Below are 9,620 nucleotides of genomic sequence, written 5' to 3'. Positions count from 1 at the left end.
GTCCGCGGCACCGCCCGCGGGGAGGGGCTGCGCGGCCCGGGCCCGCCCCGCGTTCAGGCCCGGAGAGGGCGGCCGGCCGGCCCCGGTGGGACCTCCGTGCTGGGTAGGGAGAGGACTATGGCTGCCGGGAGACGCCGCTCCGAGCCCCGGCTGCGCGGGAAACGGGTTGCGGTGGTCTTCACCCGCCGAGATCCTTACGGCCAACCGGAGCGCTCACAGGAGCGGGAGAAACTACGTGGCTTCGGCAACGACCAACCCGGCAGGCGCCGGAGACGTGGCGCCTATCCTGCTCTGTGCTGGGGGCGTCTTTTTCTCTGCCTCTGTCGTGCTTTTAGAGGCAGGAGGCCAAGCCCTTCACCTGGGAAAAAGGCGAGCGCAGCTAGACTACCCTGTTGCTTCTGCCCCTTTAGCCCTCCACCGCCACCTCACGTGAGTCATCGTGTACAAGTGGAGCGGGGGCCTGTGGCGTGTGCTCTTGGGTGCCCATCAAGGTCGCTGGTATCTCGGCACTTCTGGTGTGGAGGCACATAAACTTTCTTGGAAGGGCAAGAATGAAAAGCAACAACGAGAAGCAGCAGTCCAGTCTGTGAAGATCTGAGATGTCTCCAGTTCTCAGAAACTTGATGACAGGCAATTCCCAGCATAGGCCCAGGCTAAAGAAAGGGGGACTGTTCATTACCGCCTTGTGCGTGCAGAAAAGAGACACTTGGACAAAGCTGAGAAGATGGGCTTTTTGGGCCTGGCTCAGCTCTGCCTCTGCAGCACCTCTTGGAAAGGGGAACTAAAGTCTTATCCAAAGTGAAAGAGTCCTCAGCAGATGCTTGAGATGCAGGTTTGCCATTCGGAGAGCACCGTCTTGGTTGCAGGGAGTTGACTGGGAAGGGTGGTGACAAAAGCCTGCGTTGCCTGGAAGGTGGATCCTGGGATATAGCTTCAGGTCTTCCCAGGAAGCAGGTGGATCCTGGGATATAGGTTCAGGTCTTCCCAGGAAGCTCGCTCTGCGCGGGACGAAACAGGGAGCCATTCAAGACAGCTAAACTTCTGTCTTGCCACCTTTGCAGCCATATCTCCCACACTTGTCCCATTGTCCTGTGAGTGGATCAGCACTACAGTACCCTCTCCAGCATCTCTGCATCCCATCTAGTAATATCCTGTACTTAACGTTGTCAGTAAGTGCATCATGCTGACTGCCTTTCTTGGAGGAAGGTTTGACCCCAAGTGAGTGCAGACTGACATCACAGTCCAGCTCCCTTAGCTTGTCACCACAATTGCTCACGCTTCATGTAGAAATGAGCTGCACAGTATCAGAAAGCAGGCTAATTTTCTAGCTCACCAGCTACCCCCACAACCATCTCCATTACTACTGTTACCCAATGCCCACAAAGAGCCGGAGATGGTTATTTCTAGACATAGGTCCCAGAAGCTGTCTTGCTTGCACAGATTGCCCTAAACAGAGACTGTTTCTTTCTGACCAAGCAAGAAAGGATGCAATCATTGTGAGATAGGTGGGGCAGCAAAGGACATTATACAAATGGAGCAAGCCTCAGGAGGTGGGACAAAGCAAGGGAGGACACAGGGAGGGCATAGACAGGACAAGCCTTCCTCACTCCAGCCCACATTCTGGATGCCCCAGACTTACTGGCTTTTCCCTTAGCAGAGCATTAATATATGCCAGTTAGACTTTGGAGGTGAAAGAGGAGATGTGATCACCTCCTTCACTACCCTTTTTCCTCAAAAAAAACACCTGTGCACAAAGAACTTTACTAAGTCTGTACGCAAGTCTGAATGCACCAAACCGAAGTGCAGCAGATGCCACAGTCAGTGCCCAGCTCCCAGAATTCACAAGCGCTTGCTGCTGCACCATCAGTTCTTAAAGAAGCCTATTTCAGCAACATACTGAAAAGCTGATGGTCTCAGTTGCCTGCTAACATCACCAAACCCTCAGCTGAACAAATGCAGGCAAGCTGCAGTTCTGGGTATGGGTGACAGAGATGAGGGCATAGGACATGCATGCCTGTGCTGTGGAAAGACAGGAGCGACCTTAAAGAACTGTCACATAGCAAATAATCCAGCTGCTAATTTTGATGCCACAGAGAAGGCCAAATCATGTATGGTGGGGCAAGGAGAGTTAAGACTAGACATACGGTGAAACAGTCTGGGGACAAGAGAAACGAGGAAAGTCTCAATCTTGTGCTTCCTAGAGCCAGAGAAGTGTCTCAGCATTTCTCTCTACTCCATAAACTTAGACACCCACTTTGCAAACTGACCTCTGATCAAATCCATTCCATGTTTGTATTGACCTCATTTCTGATAACTATTTAAACCAGTTAAAAAAAAAACCAACAAACAAACCACAAACAAACCAACAACAACAACAAAGCCCACCAGAAAAGAGTTGGGGGTGGGAAGAGACCGATGTGGGTACAACAGGTAAAATCCATCCAGAAAAATTAACAGTTCCAAGTTGGAGGATCTGCCATCACAGGCCACATCTGGGTGATCAGGGAAAGGCTGTGGAGGGAAACAGAATCACCACATCTCAGGAAGGACCAAAACCCTTGCACCAACCCACATAGTAGTGATGGCCAGCTCCGGAAACCCTAAGCAGTGAAGCATGCCACAAAGATGGTCACCATAGTCCCCTGTGGAAGAGCAGATTTCTGCTCCACTTAGTACTTGCTCAAGTCAGTCTTCTAACTAGAAAGCAAGCCTCTAGTCTACAAGTAGTCTTCTAGTCAGTAAACCAACTCCTGTCCAACAAGCAAGCTTTTTCCCTCTCCCGTGACCTCCATGATGGAACTGGGGAAGAAAATTAAAATGGATGACTACCAGTATATCATGTATATCCATCATTCATTTGCCGCCTCCACTCTGGGAGCTGCCACTCCAACTTCTTCTGCCTGTAGAAACAGTACAGCAAAACAGCCTATTTTATACCTTCCTCCCACATCATCTCCTAATGCCCAGGGACCCATCTTGACATGTCATGACTGTACCTTCCACAGATACCAGATCATATACCTTTCCTCATTAAAGCACAGCAAGCACAAGCAAGAGTAAATTCAGAAAATGAGAACATTTAAATCCACAGAATCAGCATGGTCAGTACTGAGTAAAGTGTCTGCTCCTGCCTCCCTTGCAGCTCTTACTGTTTACTGTGTTCCCTGGAAACTCCATGGAGTCTTTGGGAGAGTCTGATCAAAAGAGGCACATCCCTTGCTGTGCCTGACCACAATGTAAGACAACATACAAATTTGCTGACTACAGCCAGGTTCAACACAAGATCCAGCTTTGCCTCTCTAAAAGCCTCAAAATCATGAGTTGTTTTTGCCCTCCTTCCCAGCCAATGTAGAGAAAAATCTTAATTAACTAAACGGATCCTGTACCACATCCTAGAGTCTGCTAATTTTAGGATAAGACCAGGTGAGGAAGAAAAAATTACTCACACTGAGAATCCACTACATAAATTAGGACAAGCACAGGGGAAGTAACATCACTAAGCAAGTGCTGCACAGTTTATTGAAGAACAAATTCAAACCATTTATTATACAAACATTCCCGGTACCTGATCTGAAGTCCATACAATTGCTCTACTTTCACATGGCCCTTTTCTTCCATAGCTCCCAAATTCCATTCAGATATACCACTGTATGTTTAACAAATCTGTGTGCCTTTCAAATGCATTGGGGTTTGGTGAGCAAAAGGCAACGTGGTGATAATGGGAACTGTGAGCTGGTGACTAGGGCAGTTAAACAATAACAAGGTAAGAATGTTGGCAAAGATACAGACCACAAAAGCGTAGAAAATGCTTAGAAAAATGCGATATTTTCAGGCTCACTGGGTCTGATGACCCTTAAATATCTCAGGGTATTTCATGAACTGGTTGAAATAATGACAGATTCGTGAAGGGTGAGTCAGATACCAGGAGCGTGAAAGAGGCCAAAAGCTGCCTATGTGGAAAGAAACAAGAAGATAGGCTAAGAATTATGAACCAATGGATTTGCCTGTAATTTTAAAAATAATGATGTGGTGCATGTAAATTGTTTGTAGAAATCAGTAACACTACTACTCATCTCCAACAGAGTTTGTCAAGAATTAATCTATTTTCTCTTTCACAGTAACAGCCCTCATAGATAAGGGAGAAGCAGAAAAGATCACCTGTCTTGACTCTAGCAAGCCTTCTGAAGCTGCTTTGTGTGATATCGAAGTCAAGCTAGGGAATCATGATATAAACTACTATAAAGGTCTTTGTAATTAATACTACTCAGCAGCAAGCTGCTGGGTATCATTATGTACCCTGTCTTTTAGGCTTCCCAAGGCATCTGCTGCTGAACATTGTCCATAAGGATGAACTACAGTCAATGCTTAAAACATAAGCTATCCAGAGATGTTGGGAGCACACATAAACTAGGGAGAATTCAAATAAGAGCATATGTTAAACAAACAAAAACAATAAAGGAAAGTGCTGAGAATGAAAACTATTTTACAGGTGCCTTCAGAACAGCATCCTGGTTAGAAAGATTTTCTTTTGACCCAGGATGGTTGTTTTTATACAGAGTATCTCATGTTGACTGTCGTGGTTTAACCCCAGCCAGCAACTAAGCACCACGCAGCTGCTCACTCACACACCCCCCACCAGTGGGATGGGGGAGAAAATCAGGAAAAGAAGCAAAACTCATGGGTTGAGATAAGAACAGTTTAATAGAACAGAAAAGAAGAAACTAATAATGATAACACTAACAAAATGACAGCAACAATAATAAAAGTATTGGAATGTACAAATGATGTGCATTGCAATTGCTCACTACCCGCTGATCGACGCCCAGCTAGTCCCCAAGCGGTGATTTCCCCCCCTCACTCCCCAGTTCCTATACTAGACGGGACATTGCATGGTATGGAATACCCTCTTGGCCAGTTTGTGTCAGCTGCCCTGGCTGTGTCCTGTGCCAACTTCTTGTGCCCCTCCAGCTTTCTCACTGGCTGGGCATGAGAAGCTGAAAAATCCTTGACTTTAGTCTAAACACTACTTAGCAACAACTGAAAACATCAGTGTTAACATTCTTGCATACTGAACTCAAAACATAGCACTGTACCAGCTACTAGGAAGACAGTTAACTCTATCCCAGCTGAAACCAGGACATAGACAACAGTGGAACTTCTGGCTTCCTTGGGAGAGGATAGTCCCAATGACCTCTACCTGTTCCCTCTGGCTCTATTTCTCTACAAGTACAGATCCTGACCCAGATACCATTAAGTCAGTGGGCAGAGGTTTGCTACCTCCAGCAATTTCTGAAGGCTCCATAGCAGATAAATGATGACAGAAGAACCATTCTTCCCCCTCATCCCTCCCACAAATGTCCGTTTGCCAACGATGCAGAAAGCAAGCACAAGCATAGGTGTTAAGCTATCCAATCACCTTCTGTAAGTGCATATGCACATTCACAACACTACAGAAGGCATTGAGAATGAGGAAAGCTGTGGAACAGCTCTGTACAAAAAGCAGTGAAATAGATGAAGACAGTTAATTAAGTGTGGAAAAGACAGTGAGGCAGGGTAGACAGAGTTCTATAGACTCTTGAATTGTTCGGAAAGAGCGAATGAAGAATGAGTATGAGTATGAAATGGAACTGGCAGGTTCCAAACAAGTGTGGAGCGAATACTTAGATTCTCCCACCAATTAGCTAAACAGTGGAACTCATCGCTAGGGATGCGACAAGTTTACAATGATCAAAAAAACAATCGAAACCACCCCACCCACCCATCATTTTCACAAAAGCCCACTCAGGACTGCCGAACACCTCCAATTTGGGGAATCCATGAGCGGCAGATCACTGGAAACCAGGATCGCTGCTGGAAAGCCTTCCAGTCAGGTTTCCTTTGATTCCTCAGGCACCAGTTCCTGGTCACCATCAGAATACAGAGACTGACTTGTTCTGACTCGAGGGGACGAAGGGCATTTCAGTGTAAAGCAACAACTCTAACCGCTTACAGGTGAGAGAGAGTACTTGGAGCCACCACCACGATTTAGTAACTCGGATACAAACCAAACCGCTACGTTAACTTTCTGGTCGTTCACGGCCGTCCTACGCCCGGTTCGGGACCGCGGCCCGTGCCGACGGGACCGCGCCGGCAGGCAGAAACCGAAGCCGGGCTAAGCGGAGGGTCAGAGGAGAGCGGCCCGCTGCTCCCGGCCGCCCGCCCCCCCCTGCCGCGGGGAGCAGAGAAGCGGCGCGACCGCCGGCCCGCCGGGCAGAGGAGGGGCCGGGGCCGCGAGGTTAGTAAGATGAGGTTAGTAGACAGCTTTCTATAAGGGAGGGCTACTCAAATTCTCCCTTTTGGCTGTTTTTATGGCCTTTCTGCCACACCAGTGGTTTGGCATGGGTTCTGAGGTTGTCTGTAATAAGAAAGAAAACTATCAAGGTAAAGAAACTGTGAGGCTAATTGAGAGTTAATCTTCATACACAGTGAGCTTGTGTGTTCTGCTTTACAGCCAAGTTACCTGTCACCACAGAGCTCCTGACAATTAAAAAAGGCATGAAATGGGGGTGATGACAGTAGAGTTAAAAAAGCAAATACTGCTTTTCTGTTAGAATTGTTAGGTGCCAGAGTAAAATGAATTGCAGTCTACCATGTATGCTTTAACTTTCTCCTGCCCTATGAAGTAATACTTTTGAAGGCTATGATTCTCAGAAGATGCATCCATATTCATTTATCAGCTCTTATCTAACAAAACCCACCCGAGAGGAAGACAGCCTGAAGATCATGCTCTCTAGGAAAAGAGCGTCACCTTTTCTGCACATCCTCTGGAGATGGTAGAAGTAAACACAGCACTGTCCCTAGCAGTTTTCTAGGCACCACTCTGTGCACGCTTGGCTATAAGGGCCAGGGCCCTGCCGTGCACCCAGCGGGGCTCTGTCCAGGACTTCTGGGCATGGTGTGAGGACGGGACCCACGAGGTGGCACTCCTGCAGCACCACCAGGGTCCACAGCCACAGTCTGGCCAGCCAACTGCTCTTCCAGCACACCTCACTCCTAGGAAAAGGGGACTAGGACAGGCCTCTCCCGAGAGATGGCACAAACAGAAACTGCAGAGCCCTGGAGAATATCTAATGTTCCTGAGTCTTCTTAGGCCTGCATGAGGGGATTTTTTTTCGCCCCAGGGCATTAGGTGGGCTACAGACTCCAGTACAGTAGCCCCTGTGTATGTGTGTTCATCAAGAAGTGATGGTGCTGTACTCCTTTGTGTTACTCCCAGTTATCCTGCCTCCCCAACCACGTAACCTACGACTGAGCAGGGCCCTGGGAATCTAGCTAGAACACGTTCTGTTTTATTACAAATGATCTAGATCGTTGGGGTAAAAGGGATGCATGGATGGTGCCCTAGCTATTGGCACAGCTTCCCTTCAGCATGAGTCAGTTAAAATAAAAAAAAACAACACCACAACAGTATCTATATGGTGCTACTAATAAAATAAAATAAAATAAAAAATCAGACAGCTTTACCTATTTGGCTTGCACGCAAAAATCTCAGAGGCAGGCCTCACCTTCTCACGTATTAGCCAAACAGCCTTAGTGTTCTGGAGCACAATTGTGTATGGCATGTGGAGTCTCCTTTTATATTTATGCTGACTGATCTTCACCTCTGTATAAAAACCTCAGTTAAAACCTCTCTGAGCGCAGTGAGGTATCCTCCTGGACTGCCAACAGCATCTTCATGATAGCTCTTAAGGCAAGTACTTTGTTGGATGCTTAAAAAGAACAGAAGGGATAGAAGGGAAGAGAGTTTTTTTTCTGAGAACAGACAAAGAAATTGGAAATCCTAGAAACCTTGTTGCCAGGGGCAGAACTAGTAGAGAAAGCCTTGTCCATCTGGACACAGCAGCTCTATGCTGTGGTACAAAGTCCTGCCATGTGGGAGCGGCTCGTACCTGGGTCTTTCCTGGTAGTCTCTAAAGCACCTAATGCTGCTGATAAGATGCAAAGTAAACAGCCCCTGTGTTGGTGCCCTGCCATGTGCCCATCTCTTTTACAACCAAAGAGGAGAAAATGTACAGGAGTGATTAAAATAAAAACCTACTGCAAGCACCTGGAGCCTGCTGCCTCCGGTTCTGTCTTCCACAGCACTGAAAGGTAGTGAAGGTGGCAGCAGGGTAGGACCACTGATTTTTGCTGCCTAATGTGCCTTGAAATCCCCTCTCCTGGCTTGAATGAATGGAAACCCAGTCCATTTCACTGCAGAAGGCAGCTGTAGGGCTGCTACTGAATCAAGGGGAAATAATCTAATACAGTTCTGTAATTTGATTACTCTCATACCTGTTTAAGTACCTTGCCAACCTACAGGAACAGTAAAATCTTGTTTTCGGTTCCATTATTTTTCTTTCTGTTATCATGTACTACATGCCTCTGAACAGCTGCTACCCCTAAGGCCTGGGTCTGTCTTGCCACTGCCAGATCCACTGTCCTGCATGCTAATTTAGCTTCACTTAAGGAGAGAGCAAGTAGCTGCTCTGACAATATGCATCAAGGATATACCAGGATCAGAACAACGGGCTCACAGCGCATCACTGAATTTTGTCTTTGAATCAAAATCTAGTGTAATGCATTATTAAAGCTACTTACCTTTTCTATGTTCTTGTCTCTGAAAAAAATTTAGATTTAAGGTAGTAGAACAATGCTGTTCTAAGTAGCTCCTCCTTTCTTCTCTTGGAGAAGTATTTTGACTTTCCTTTTACAAATAATTTTTCTTCTGAGCTGCTCATGACTTGGATTGCTTCTGAATCTGTCATCCAAGCATGCGCACACTAACCATTGCCTTGACTAGTTGGTGAGAATGCATTTACAAGGTCTCTAATCCAAAACCTGTGTGCTAGGCAGTACTACCACCAACACAAGAGTAAGTCAGCTGTGGCTTTTTCTACAAGTTTGGATACGGACTCCAACACATCTCTGGATAACCTGTTCTAGCACTGCACCAACTTGTTAGTGAAAAAGTTTTTCATAGTATCCAGCCTGAAAAACCCAAACTAGAATTTGTGGCCATCATCACTTCATATATCACCTACCACTGCCAACATGAGTTTGGGTTTGTCACCTTTGCAACTCACCTTCAAGTAGCTGTAGGCTGATAATAGATCACCTCTGAAACTCCTCTTTGCCAAGCAAAGAAGCCCAGCTCTGTTAATCTCTTTGTAGTTCTCATGCTACCATCTTGGCAGCCCTCCACCGGACCCTGTCTAGTTCCTCCACATCCCTCTTGAACTTCAGGGGTAGGGAACTGTGCACAGCAGTCCAGGTGTGGCCACACCACTGCTAAGTAGACAGGAACAACTTCCTGCAGTCTCTGGCCATGTTCTTCTTAATACAGTGTGGTGTGTGGATTACCTTATTCAGGATCAGAACTTACTGGTACCCATGGCAACTTCCAGGTCCTTTCAGTGGGGCTGCTCCTCAGCCAATCAGTCCCCAGCCAGAACAGATGCATGGGGTCACTGCCTTGTTACAGAACTCCACTCTCCTTCCTAAACTTCACGAGCTGCCTCTTGACCCAGTCCTCTCATTTCTCAAAGTCCCTCTGGATTGAAGCTCTGTTGTTCAGCATGTCAATTGCTCACCCTAAATTG

The sequence above is a fragment of the Accipiter gentilis genome, chromosome 26 (assembly GCF_929443795.1).
Source record: "Accipiter gentilis chromosome 26, bAccGen1.1, whole genome shotgun sequence".
Lineage (NCBI taxonomy): Eukaryota > Metazoa > Chordata > Aves > Accipitriformes > Accipitridae > Astur > Astur gentilis.
Note: the sequence above shows the minus strand (reverse complement) of the source record.